Source organism: Schistocerca americana, chromosome X (assembly GCF_021461395.2).
Source record: "Schistocerca americana isolate TAMUIC-IGC-003095 chromosome X, iqSchAmer2.1, whole genome shotgun sequence".
Classification (NCBI taxonomy): Eukaryota; Metazoa; Arthropoda; class Insecta; order Orthoptera; family Acrididae; genus Schistocerca; species Schistocerca americana.
The window spans coordinates 933349775-933361790 of record NC_060130.1 but is presented as its reverse complement, the minus strand read 5'-3'; positions in this window follow the sequence as shown (position 1 = coordinate 933361790).

Below are 12016 nucleotides of genomic sequence, written 5' to 3'. Positions count from 1 at the left end.
TGGCTCCATAAAGCATGCATTGTAATAGAAAAATGTCCTGTTAACAAAGTGTAAATGTCCAAAAGAGGTAACTCTGAGGGTTCAGACAGGAGGATGTTTCTGCACTAGATAATACATGTGGAAGTAGGTGGGTAACAGTGAAGTCCACTATTGTTGTGGGCACTATATGTTACTTGCCTGGAAATGTAGTGCTAATCACTTAAGGTAAATTTCTGGATGCCCCCCTTCTGATGGGTACAGGGACAGCAGTTGCATATTTATGGTGATATTGGTAATACCTTCAGCTTTATGTAGTAATATTAATTTATTTGCAACTGGTTTTCAGGATGCAGCCCACCATTTATTTGCAACTGAGTTGTAGAGGGGCCTGAAGACTGTGGACTGCATCATCAAAACTGGTTGGAAATAAAAATAAAAACTAATACTTATAGCTGAAGGTATTATCAGTATTACTTATGGTAAATGTCCCAGACCATCTGTGTGTCATTAAAGCTGCAGTTGAACTGGAACCTCCTTTGTTGCCAATTTTGTGGTCCCCAGTTCAGATAATAAATGTTACTTATTAACATTTTATTGAATACAATGAAACACAGAATAAATTATGCATAGTTCGTAGCAGTTACTGAGGCTGTGAATTACTGAGGCTGTGAATTACTGAGGCTGTGAATTACTGAGGCTGTGAATTTTACATAACTGCAAATGAAAAACAAACAGAATCAACACAACTTGTAGGTGAGGCTGATATCAATCACTTGGTCTAAATAGTATCACAGTCTGCTGAAGTAGAACTTAATAGAGGTCAGTGAACATTGCTACGAGGTCTGTTAGAAAAGTATCTGATATTTGGCTGGGGAAAAAACTGGCTTACCTGGAATGTTGGACACCTAATCATCCTCAAAGTAGTTCCCTTGGGACTCCACACACTTCTCCCAGCAGTGCTCCCATTCTTGGGAGCATACGGAAAAAAACTCTTCCAGAATGGAGGTCAGCTCAGCTTTTGTTGCTGCTATAACGTCCTCTCTTATCTGAAATTGCGTTCCTTTCAGTGGCTTCTTGAGTCTGGGGAACAGCCAGAAGCCACTGGGAGCTATATCAGGAAAGAAAGGAGCATGTTGAAGCACACAAATCTGGTTTTTGACCAAAAAATGTCTGAATCAAGTGTGAGGAATGCGCTGGAGCGTTATTGTGATGGAGATGCCAATTTCCTTTCCATTGCAAGTCCGGTCTCTTGCACCACACAGCATCATGTAGCCTACAGAATAAGTCCCTGTAGAAGTGAGAATGGACCTGTGGCCACCTGGCCTTACCTGCCAATGGGCCCATGTGACAAGCTGATTAGAAATGCTGTGATGCTCATCACTCGCAGCAACCCTGCCAGTCATTGGTGTAATGAGGCATATAGCTAGTATGGCATCATCCATTGATGCATCCCAGGGAGTTACAAAAGTGTGTATCAGTTTCATGTTAATCACAGTATAATAGGCACTCAGAATTAGAAGTAATCAAACGAGGTGTGCTACTAAATTCTACTTTTGGTCCTCTGTGTTTTTGATATACATAAATGATCTTTCAATTGCACTGTCCAAATATGCAGCTCTTTGTTTTTTGGAGATGATACAAGTATATGAATCAAAAGTGTTAGTCTTCTTACTGAAAGGGAAGCTAATGAAATATTTGATATCAGCAGCTGACTAGTTTAAGGCAAATAGATTTCCATTAAGTTGTGGTAAGACTCCAGAGTTCTCACAACTCCACAAACTATAAAAATAGTCTAACAAAATACATAGAGTAGACTGTGTTAAATTTTTGGGTCCAATAGAGCACAAACTTAACTGTAAAACACACACCATGGAATTAGTGAAGCACTTTAGTTCAGCAACAGTTGGAGGATGCGTAATTACTGCCATAGGCGATTTAAAAATGAAGAAACAAGTGGTCTTACTGCCCTGTTGTCTGCACAGAAACTGAGTTCATTGTGCAGTTTTGTTCCCTGTGATTCTAGTAAAACAAACTAGTATCCTTAAGAAGCAGTAGGAGACCTTTTACTAGTTCTGTGTCTTTTGCCCTCCAGAACTTTCCACTGGAAGATTAGATGATGTGCAGTTTCATCATCCTCACCACACAGTCTCATTTAGGGGCTTCTTCCACTATACCCATCATATACAGGCGTGTCTTAAAGTTCCCATGGCCAGTTCTGACTCTCACCATGGGTTTAACCTGTTTTCTATTCAAGTTCAGGATTGCAGACCTTTTCTTGAAACTTGGCTTTGGCATTATTAGCTTGCCATGCTTTAGTTTTTGGATCATAGTCTAATATTCTACATGCTGCCTTCTGATCCATCTATGTAGTTTTGATTTTACTATTGCTTTAGTGATGGTTAGGACAGGTTCTGGTCCAGTAAATGAAGTCATCACACCTGTGCTGTCCAGTCTATCGGCTTGTTCATTGCCACTAATTCCTGAGTAACCAGAGACCCACTGTAGGTTTATCCTGTTGCTTTTCCCTAGTCTTCCAAGGGCTTCATGGCATTCAGCAACAATGTTAGTTCTTGTTGCAGGGACCGATAGAGATATGAGAGCTGCTTGGCAGTCTGAATAAATGTAGATGCTCCAATCCTTGTATCGCCTCCGTAAATTCTCCTTTACATGCACTCTGCTAGCTGATAATTTCACCTGGAATACTGTGTCCAGCTTGCCTAGAGAGACTGCTCTCTCTCTCTAGCCTAGACTGTACCCCATATACTCTGACCGCAGCACCTTCATCTGTTTTCAAACCGTCAGTCAACCAGACTGTCTCCTGAGTGGTACTGTGGTTTGTTCTTCCACTGCTCCCTCCTAATTGTTACACAGAAAGGTTTGTTGGTGGGATTGGATGTTACTGTGTGGTCAGTTGGCATTTCCCTAACCATTCCTATATTTACCACAGTCACTACATTGGTGTGAGATTCTGGATGTCCTAAAGGAATCCAGTTATTTCAAGTTTTTAAGCTGTATGGCTCTACAGCTGCCTCCATCATAACCAAAAGGTGTAGTGGGGACATGTCCAGCATGTTCCCCATTCCAGCAGTGGGTGTGCTGCTAATTTGGCCTGTTATGGCTAAGTAGGTCAGTCTCTGCATGGTGCCAAGCTCCTTAGTGGCCACCTTCTGTTCTGGTTTATTCTATCATACTGTAGCCCCCATAAATTATCATATATCTTATTGCAGTGGTATATATCCAGTACATACACACGGGGTTTAGACCCCAGTTTTTACCACAGGCCCTTCTAGTGCTCATAAGAGTAGTTTCTCTGTGTAACATATATTCTTTCTATGTGGGCTCCATGATAGTTTTGCATCCAGGGTTACCACTCTGCACTTCACTACCCACTCTGCTGGTTGAGTTTCAATGAGGATCTTGAGATTCCAGTATGTATGCTGGACTTCTTTCCTCATAAATGGTACAACAACATTTTTCCTGGGACTGACCCTTGGATCCTGTTTTCTGCACCAGTTTTCCACAATGTCTGGTAGTATCTCACCACTCACCTGGCCACATGGAACAAATCCACAGCTGGCAGGTTGCCATACCCCTAGGAGTCCTCTCCCAAAGCCAGACATATCCAGCAGTCTCAGCTGTGGTTGTACACACTGCTATGTGTACATACCAGACTCAAGCGTGCTCAAAAAGAAGCACCCACCAGCATCACCTGCCAGCAATTGCACAGCTGATCATGGTGCTGCAAACATGGCACCACATTTTATGCCGGCACCACAGGACACGTTTCCACACCTCATGGGACCCTCACAGAAATCCTTCCACCAGATTACTTAATATGCTGCAGGACCTCTAGTCACAGCACTCACTCCATGCTCAACACCAGCTGCTCCTTGTAGCCCATCCTCGGTAGCAGTCTTCAGCAGCAGTCTTCAACACTGTCCCAATATCAGCTGGACATGAACCCAGCATGGACCAGGACTCAGAACAACAAACCAACCTGCCTGCACCCAACCAAACTGCACACTGGCTGGATCACCGTATAGGACATCAGCCAAACATTGACCAGACACTGGCCTAGGACACTGTTTTGGACTATAGTGAGAACTCTGTCATTCTACCAGATGTGGGTTTGTTTTCTATTTCATGTCAGAACTGTGAACTGTTCATTTATGTGTTACCAATAAAAATGTTCTTTTATTGTAACCTTTGGACCGATTGTATTATCTGCTGTCTTTGACACCTCATAAAGACATAGACAAGAATATCTAGTGCACATTGTGTCATTGCTCTAACAGTTCTTGCAAATTTGACAAGTATTGCTATGACTAAATCATCTGCATGTCCTTGGTAAAAGTAGACTCTAGTATTTAACTTGTCAATGAGTTCATGCATCACTAGGTTCCACAGTAGTGTGGACAAACTCCTGCTTGTGTACAGCCCATGGTGATGTTGATCACCATTTCCTCGTTCATCATGTTGGCTTCTACCTTTATTCCACTTCACGTGGCCTTATCCATCTACATATTGTCATCTAAAAGCCATGCTCTTCTGCAGCTCTAACCATGGATTTAAGGTCTTATTGATGAAAGCCCCTCAATGTCCAGGAAGATGCAGAGAGCTGTCCTAAAAGTGTAGAGCTTTTTCCACCTTCCTAAGAAGTTGCTGAAGTGCTGTGTCACATGACTTACCTGATCAGTATGTGTGTTGGCTTATGTGCAGAGGAACCTCAGTTAACCTCTTCTACCTAACATACAGATTAATCAGTTTTTCTAATGTCTTTAGAAGAAAGGAGGTCAGACCTTAGCCTTCATAAAATCTGTTCTCCCTGACTTTGGAATGAAAATGATCCTCACTGTTCTCCAAGCATTAGGAATGATTCCTGCTGCCATGCTGACTCCAAACAGTGTACATAGGACTAATTAAATCCTCTCCTGCTTAGTGCAATTGAGCTGGAAAGATACAACTGGGCTGGGTGGTATTGATGGTTGAAACATTCCAACCACCTACTAGATTTTTTTTTAAATCAACATGGTCTCTGGCAGACTCCCAGTTTTGACTACATGTAAACCTTTGTCTCTGAGGGAGTGACTGCTGGTCTGTGTTATCTTCCAGAGTGCATTGATGGAAATAAATCTTGTGGAACACATCCAGCACCACACTCATTGTCCTTGTATACCCAGTATCCTCCTTATAGTACTTCTTGGATTAGTTGGTATTCTAGTGACAATTTTATGAAATCTAGCACAAGTAACTGTACCTTCCACTACCTCACAGAATACCTTCCAGAATGACAGCTTCACCTGCTTGATTACAAGGTTGTATTTGGCAAGATGCTCCTGATATTTTGCCCATTGCCCTTTCTTTCTTATGAGGTTGAACAGTCTTCATAGCTGCTTCCTTTGCACTTCCAGATTGTTGTTTCACCAATGAACATTTCTGTTTGTGCCTTTCTTGGTTATTTGGCAGTTTTCTAAATATGATGTCACTGCATCTGCCATTTCCTAAAAATCTACTGGCTTCCTTGTCGAAGTTCTGACTCCAGATAAGCTGAGTCATAGTGATTTTTCCCAGGATTTCTATTGACCACAGTCTGTTTAACACCTATTTCAACCTCGAACTTAATATATGTGTAGTTGGATAAGCATGACTCTATCACCATGTGGCATTGTTTGATGTAACCACCCATTAGAGTGGACCCAAAAGATATGTAAATTTCTTCTTCCCTTCTATTCCTGAAGGTAGGTTCCCTACTCGTATTCAAGATTTTCAAATTGTTCTCTAGTAAGTGCTCACCTCTGCTGGTGGGCACTGGCATCGCAACCAACCAGCAGCTGTTCATTCTGCTGGGGGCAGCTATCTACCATTCTCCTCACTTCCATGGAAGGACTAGCAGTCCTCATAAGGAAGGTCAGCTGAGGCCAATACAATTTCCCTCGTGCTTCCTTCTTAATGTTGTTTCATCCTGATGGTCAATTAAGTCTGTGAAACAAAAGTATGCCATCAGCATAAATGAAATTCCATTCTTAGCATAAATACACATTCCAGAATTATTATTTTTATAGCATAAGTCAACATACTTTGAGTTCCTCCAAGGACTGAAATGTCCCCTTTATGTAGATAGGGCTCTGGTGACATCCACCTACTCCCTCCCAAGAAGATAACTCAGGGCAGCAGTTGCCACTCTCATGTGCTGCAGATTTAACTGCAACACTCGCAGCCTTGAATTTGCTGCCATGGTCACTTAAGATGTCCTTGATTATCCTAATGGTAACCTGTGAGAATCCTAAGTACAATTTCAGGTCCTGTTCTCGCATTGCCATCAGGGATTTTTCGCCATCTTCTACCACAAGGGTTTGGCTGTTTGGTTCCACCTTTCAGTTGATTACTCTCCAATCTCCTGTTGAGGCCTTCTGGTTCTGTGCCTTTATTTTCTCAGAGTCTTTGGAGGAGTATCCTTAAGAAGTTTTGGCAGCCAAATAGATACCTTTGTGGTCTTGCGGGACTCAGCCACAGTCTTGACCAGCAGCTTTGTGTCCTGCCACAGAGGTGTCTTGGGCATCATCTCCTTGAGCTAATCCACTGTTCCTATCCCCTCACAGCCAAAGATAAGAGGACTTTTGTCCTGACAGACTCTTCTGAATTTGTTCCTGGGCTTGTGTTCTACCCTCACCCATCGCTCTTCTTAAAGAGCGCCTTGTGAACAACCTCCACCTGATGTGAAGTGATGATCAGTGGATGTTCTTGTTGGATGATCGTCATCCTGAAAATGGAGACTGCAGTACTAGAGGTTTGTTTCCCTATTTATTTCCTGCCTCAACTTTCTCTGGATCCATTTATTGTGAGAAGTGGAAGTATTAGACATCTCCCTTGTTCTCTTGTTCGCTGTCTTAGAGGTGGAATGGGTCTGATTATGCCCTTCACTCTGAGAGGGTCTTGTTTTGAGGTCTTGGATTCAAGACCTTTCCATTCCCTCCATTTGTGTTTAGGAAGCCATGCCTTACCTTCCTTTTCTTTTTTTCCTTTGAGAAGTTTCCTGCTCTGAGCCTCAGTCAACAGTTTTCACTTCTTGGACTGGTCTGTCACCTGATCCAATTGCAGAAAAGCTTCCATCAGTTCCAAGCTGCATGTGTGGGTGTTTGAGGTCTCATCAAATCCTTCATTTTTGTTTTGTTTTCTATGTTCTCCATTTCAGTCCCATGAGAATTGGGGATCTGTTTGGTCAACACGACAGAACCCAATGGGTGCAAGGTTAGTAAGGGAGGTCACCTGGTATCCCTTGGGCTTCATTAATTAAACATCTTCCCATGTGTCACACACCTCTTGGCACAGATCACATCATGCCTTGAGTTGGGTATCTGGGGAATTGGGAAAGGACTGTGGGAGTGGATATGGGCAAGATGGGGCATTGTGGAACACTCTTTGTCTGGTTCATCCGTTGAGGCATGTCCAGCATGGGACTTTGACAAGGTGGTCCTCCCAGAGAGGATATCTGGTGTTAGCTCTAGAACATTCCATGGATACTTTGTAACATATTTGCCTGCATAAAGATCTCTGATAAACTTTGGGTTCTCACAAGGTTGATGATGCATCAGAGGAAAGGAGGAAAAAATGGGACTGCCTGTCAGAACCACTCTAAACTTTCTCTGCTTGACTTACCAGACACTGGTATAAGATTGTAACAGTAATAAAATCTCTTAGCACTTAAAGCTATTGAAAAGATGTAGTACAAAATGGGGAGGCATCAAAGAAATTGGTATGGCATCTTACCATTCATTAGTTTACAACTAATGTTCTTTAAAAGTAATGCTCCTATAATCTCCTTATGTGGCCTTCTAAGTATGGTACTCAAGTGTAGACTATCACAGTAGGTTGTGGGCTACCAAGTACTCATACATTGGTTACCAAAAAGAGGGCTCATGCAACGTATGTTGTGTTTTGCTGATGCCCCATCTGTAGGGGAATAGTCTAGTGCTGCAACCTGCAACATTGTAACACAAAAGTTCAAGAACCTTCACTTAATTTTCTCCTTCCTGGTGTGTTGGTTGGGTCTTACATAGCATCCTTAAGCCTCAGTTGTTTGCATTCCATTCCAAACCTTATTTTCTTAAATTTAAATTTGTGTCCTAAATCTTCTCCCAGTAGATCTTTTACAGCACAAGCTTTAATTCATTTTCTGGACACTGGGTGGCCTCTTCCTTCCCAGGAGATTTCGTGCTTGGGAAACTATGCAGTATCTCTTTCTTCAGCACCCTCCACTTGAGGGCTCCAGAAAACCTTACAGGATGGTAAACACTCATTCAGATACCTTATTGATCCTGCGTCTACATGGCCTTCTTGCCATATTGGACAATGAAAGTTTGGTCAATAAATACACACATGAATGGTCTTCACTTTGTCCACAAAAATTGTTTCCTTCATGAGGGACACCAATTAAAATTTACAATATGCCTCATATTTTTCAAAAAATCTGTTTAAAAGGTCTGTATTAAAAGTTTTATTAAGCATGTGACTGTGAGATCACAGAGTTACAAGGCTAAAACATGTAGGTTTGGTACACCCACCTTAAACAATTTAGTATTATGACAACTGTTCCAACAATACATATATGTCCATTAATGTTCTTTGTAGTTATCAGTATTTCTCTTATCAAAAAATGGTGGAGAGCATGAACATGATACTAGTATTAAACACGTCCTCAACTACTAGTATTAAACACGTCCTCGACATAGACTTAGAGCTTAACATTGGTACAGAAGGTCTCAGATATATGGGTACACATGTATTCAGTAACTTGTCGGACAATATTAAATGTCTTAAGCCCTAATATGGTGTAGTTGAAGACTGAATTAAAAAATTATTGGAAATGACCGCTATTGCATTCAATAATATCTTACAGTAATTTTTAAAATAAATATTTTATGGTATTTTATAATTAATATTGCCACTATAATACATTAACACATAATGATGATAAATCATTTCATGATATTGCACTTACATAAGATGTACTTCCTTGACTTCTTTCTACATCTCATAGAGTTCCTTCTGCGTGATGCTCTGATTATGACCAATGTGATATAATGCAACATGATGGCTCCCTGAAGAGATGATATATAATGGAGAGACAAAAACTGTGTCCCAAGTTAGTTATATTGCATGTTGTCCACATGACACTGTAACCTTCTACATCAAAATGATGGGTCCATATCCCTGACAGTTAAAGCAGACTGTAGGGTTACCATTATAAGGCTCATCTTCAGATGGATAAATCTGGTCTTGATATTGCATGGAAGAACTGTTCAGATAACTGTTAAAATGAAACATATTCTTCCCAGCACACCACTGGCTCTTTCTGTTGTTCAGCTCAGTTATACCTTCTTTCTCCCACTTGCTCTTCATCATCTATTTCAGTTGTGTCCATGAAAGATGTGATCCAGCTACTGAACTTATGGGAATTGTCATTTGACTGCAACTGACTACACTAATAGAATCTTACTCTTAATAAGCTGGAATTATTGGCATGAGGTAGCTGTCTGTACAATTGGAGTACAATTACATAGGTGCTTATGGACTTACAATCCTCTGTGGTGTATTTGAATTTGGAAAGAAAACACTTTTTCACATGTTGTCAGTTTCATCTTATTTCTTTTCTTCCAGTTTGGTATGATTTTGCTCTACTAATCAAATAACTACTTTTTATACATTAATAGTCAGCGAGACTAGTGTAACTAACACCCTTAGTTGGATGGATATTAAGGCTTCCAGTAGCCTAACAAAACTAGGAATTTTGATTATTTGATTAGCAGATTCCACTCAGGTCTCTTTCAGTGAAGGGAGAAAAAAAGGTCTTCTGTTGTGTCTAACATAACTGTAAAGCATGAATACTGTGGAGGTTACCTGTTACAGACTGTTTAAACTGCCACTTTCGCCATCAGCACGTACTGTCATCAAGGTGTCGTTATGGAAGTTTGTATCATCTATGTGATTTGACAGTTTAAGCCAATATCCCCTCCTGGAATACACAGTGTTTCAAATGTTTGCTGCTAAAGCATGGCGAGAGCTTACAGTAACAGAGGAATGGCTGTGCTGAACACCTGCCAAACTGACTGTCTTGCCTCTCTACATAGAATTATGTCTTGGGGCTAAGTGTGGAGGGGTAAGACAAACAGTGAAAATTTTGGGCTTCACTGAATTCCCCTTCCTCTTTACAGTACATGTCTTGCCATTTCTTGGTCCTGTAATTTACAGTCCTTAGTGCAAATGGAGATATCTTTAGTGTGAACTGTGTGGTTGGCTGAATAGCTTTTCCCAAGCCAGAAGAGGTTTTTGTTCTGTATGTATCCTTGCCAGACAGGATGCTTATATCCTACCCTTCACAAACCATGAATTGTCACACATTTTAAGTAATCTATTTGACTGGATATGTACAGTGAAGCCTAGTGTTGAGAAGTGTAAACATTACTATAGCATAGCTAAGATAAATATTCAAAGGTAGTTTTCTTTCCTCATTCAGTTTAAAGAGAGTTTTTCAACTCAAGTGTGCTAATTTGTTGATCACATTAAATTTTGATGACATTAAAACTGGTGCATTTTAGGTCATAATATCTCTTTAAATAAAAACTACATATTGGTTCATGAATCTGAAAAATTTCAGACTAAATTGTGCTTAAAACTTTCTGGTGAACTAAAACTGTGTGTTGGACTGGCGCTTTAACCTGGGACCTTTGCCTGTCATAGGGAAGGTCAAACCTGGTGCTCCATTTAAGTCTGTTGTACAAAAATTAACCATTCAAACAAAGAAACTGAACAAAAATGACTGTATTGTGATCATAGGAGGGGCCAACTATGTATGCAAAAGTGAAAGCAAATCTGCACTGCAGAATTACAGGAAGTTATTGCCACAATTGCACCACACTAATGTTGTGATAACTAATGTATCAGTATGGTACAACCTTCCAGAGTAAAAAAAATTCAGCTATGTACACTTGGTAGATGTCAGTAAACTGAAGAGGGATGAACACACACACAGCATGGACTTCACCCGAACATGAAAGGTAAATTAAGATAAGTGAATAAAATAAAATGACTCTGTGCCTTGTTTTGCAAGGAGGAGGAACCAATTGCCCTACATTACAATCATAATGCTGTTTTAGAGAAGATAAACACTATAGCAGTGTTTCAGGAACAAAAACTACAATAAACAGTAAGGTGACCTCTACAAATAGGTATTCGTCTGTGTTAAAAGAAAATAATGTAGAACAACTAGAACTGACAAGTAGAGTAAGTGCACTGGATAATTCTGAAGTAGACTTATTAATGGCTTGCAGTGAGACAAACTTAATGTTCCTTCATGTAAATGCACAGTCCTTATAAAATAAACTTCTGGAACTCCAATTCTGGCTGGAAAAGTTAAACTGTAGCATGCTCACAAAAAATGAACACTGGTTATCATGTAGAGAACTAGAGTTAAGTGTACCAAATGGCTATGAATTAGTTACAGGCTACAGCAGGACAAATATGAAACACGGTGACATGTCTGTCTACATTAATAAACCTCTAAAAGTAAACTATGAAATTATAGATTGCCAAAATTGGAAAATATAGCAGTGTGTGTATATCGCCCTCCCAATAACAATGATGATTTGTTTATAGAAAGTCTTCAGAAACTTATCATGTTACTTAAGTATAAAAATTGCAGAGTTTTCATATTTAGTGACATTAATATAGACATTAGGATTAGCAATAGAACTGTAAGCAGTTTACTCAATTCACTAAGATCACTAAATTTTTACTGTATATGAGGTGGAATCCAAATTTTTCACAACTGGTGCTGCCATCTGGAAAGTAGAGATAGTAGATCTTTGCACCACTAGGTGGCGAGAGCTGCATATCTGATGAGTCAGTGTGCAAAGCGGCATTCAGCTGGGAGGACGTGTTGCGTGTCCACAGTGATTTCCGTAATACTCTGTGTTTGGTGTGTGTCGATTTTACGATGGATCGCGAACAGAACAGCATGTATGTATCAAATTCTGTGCAA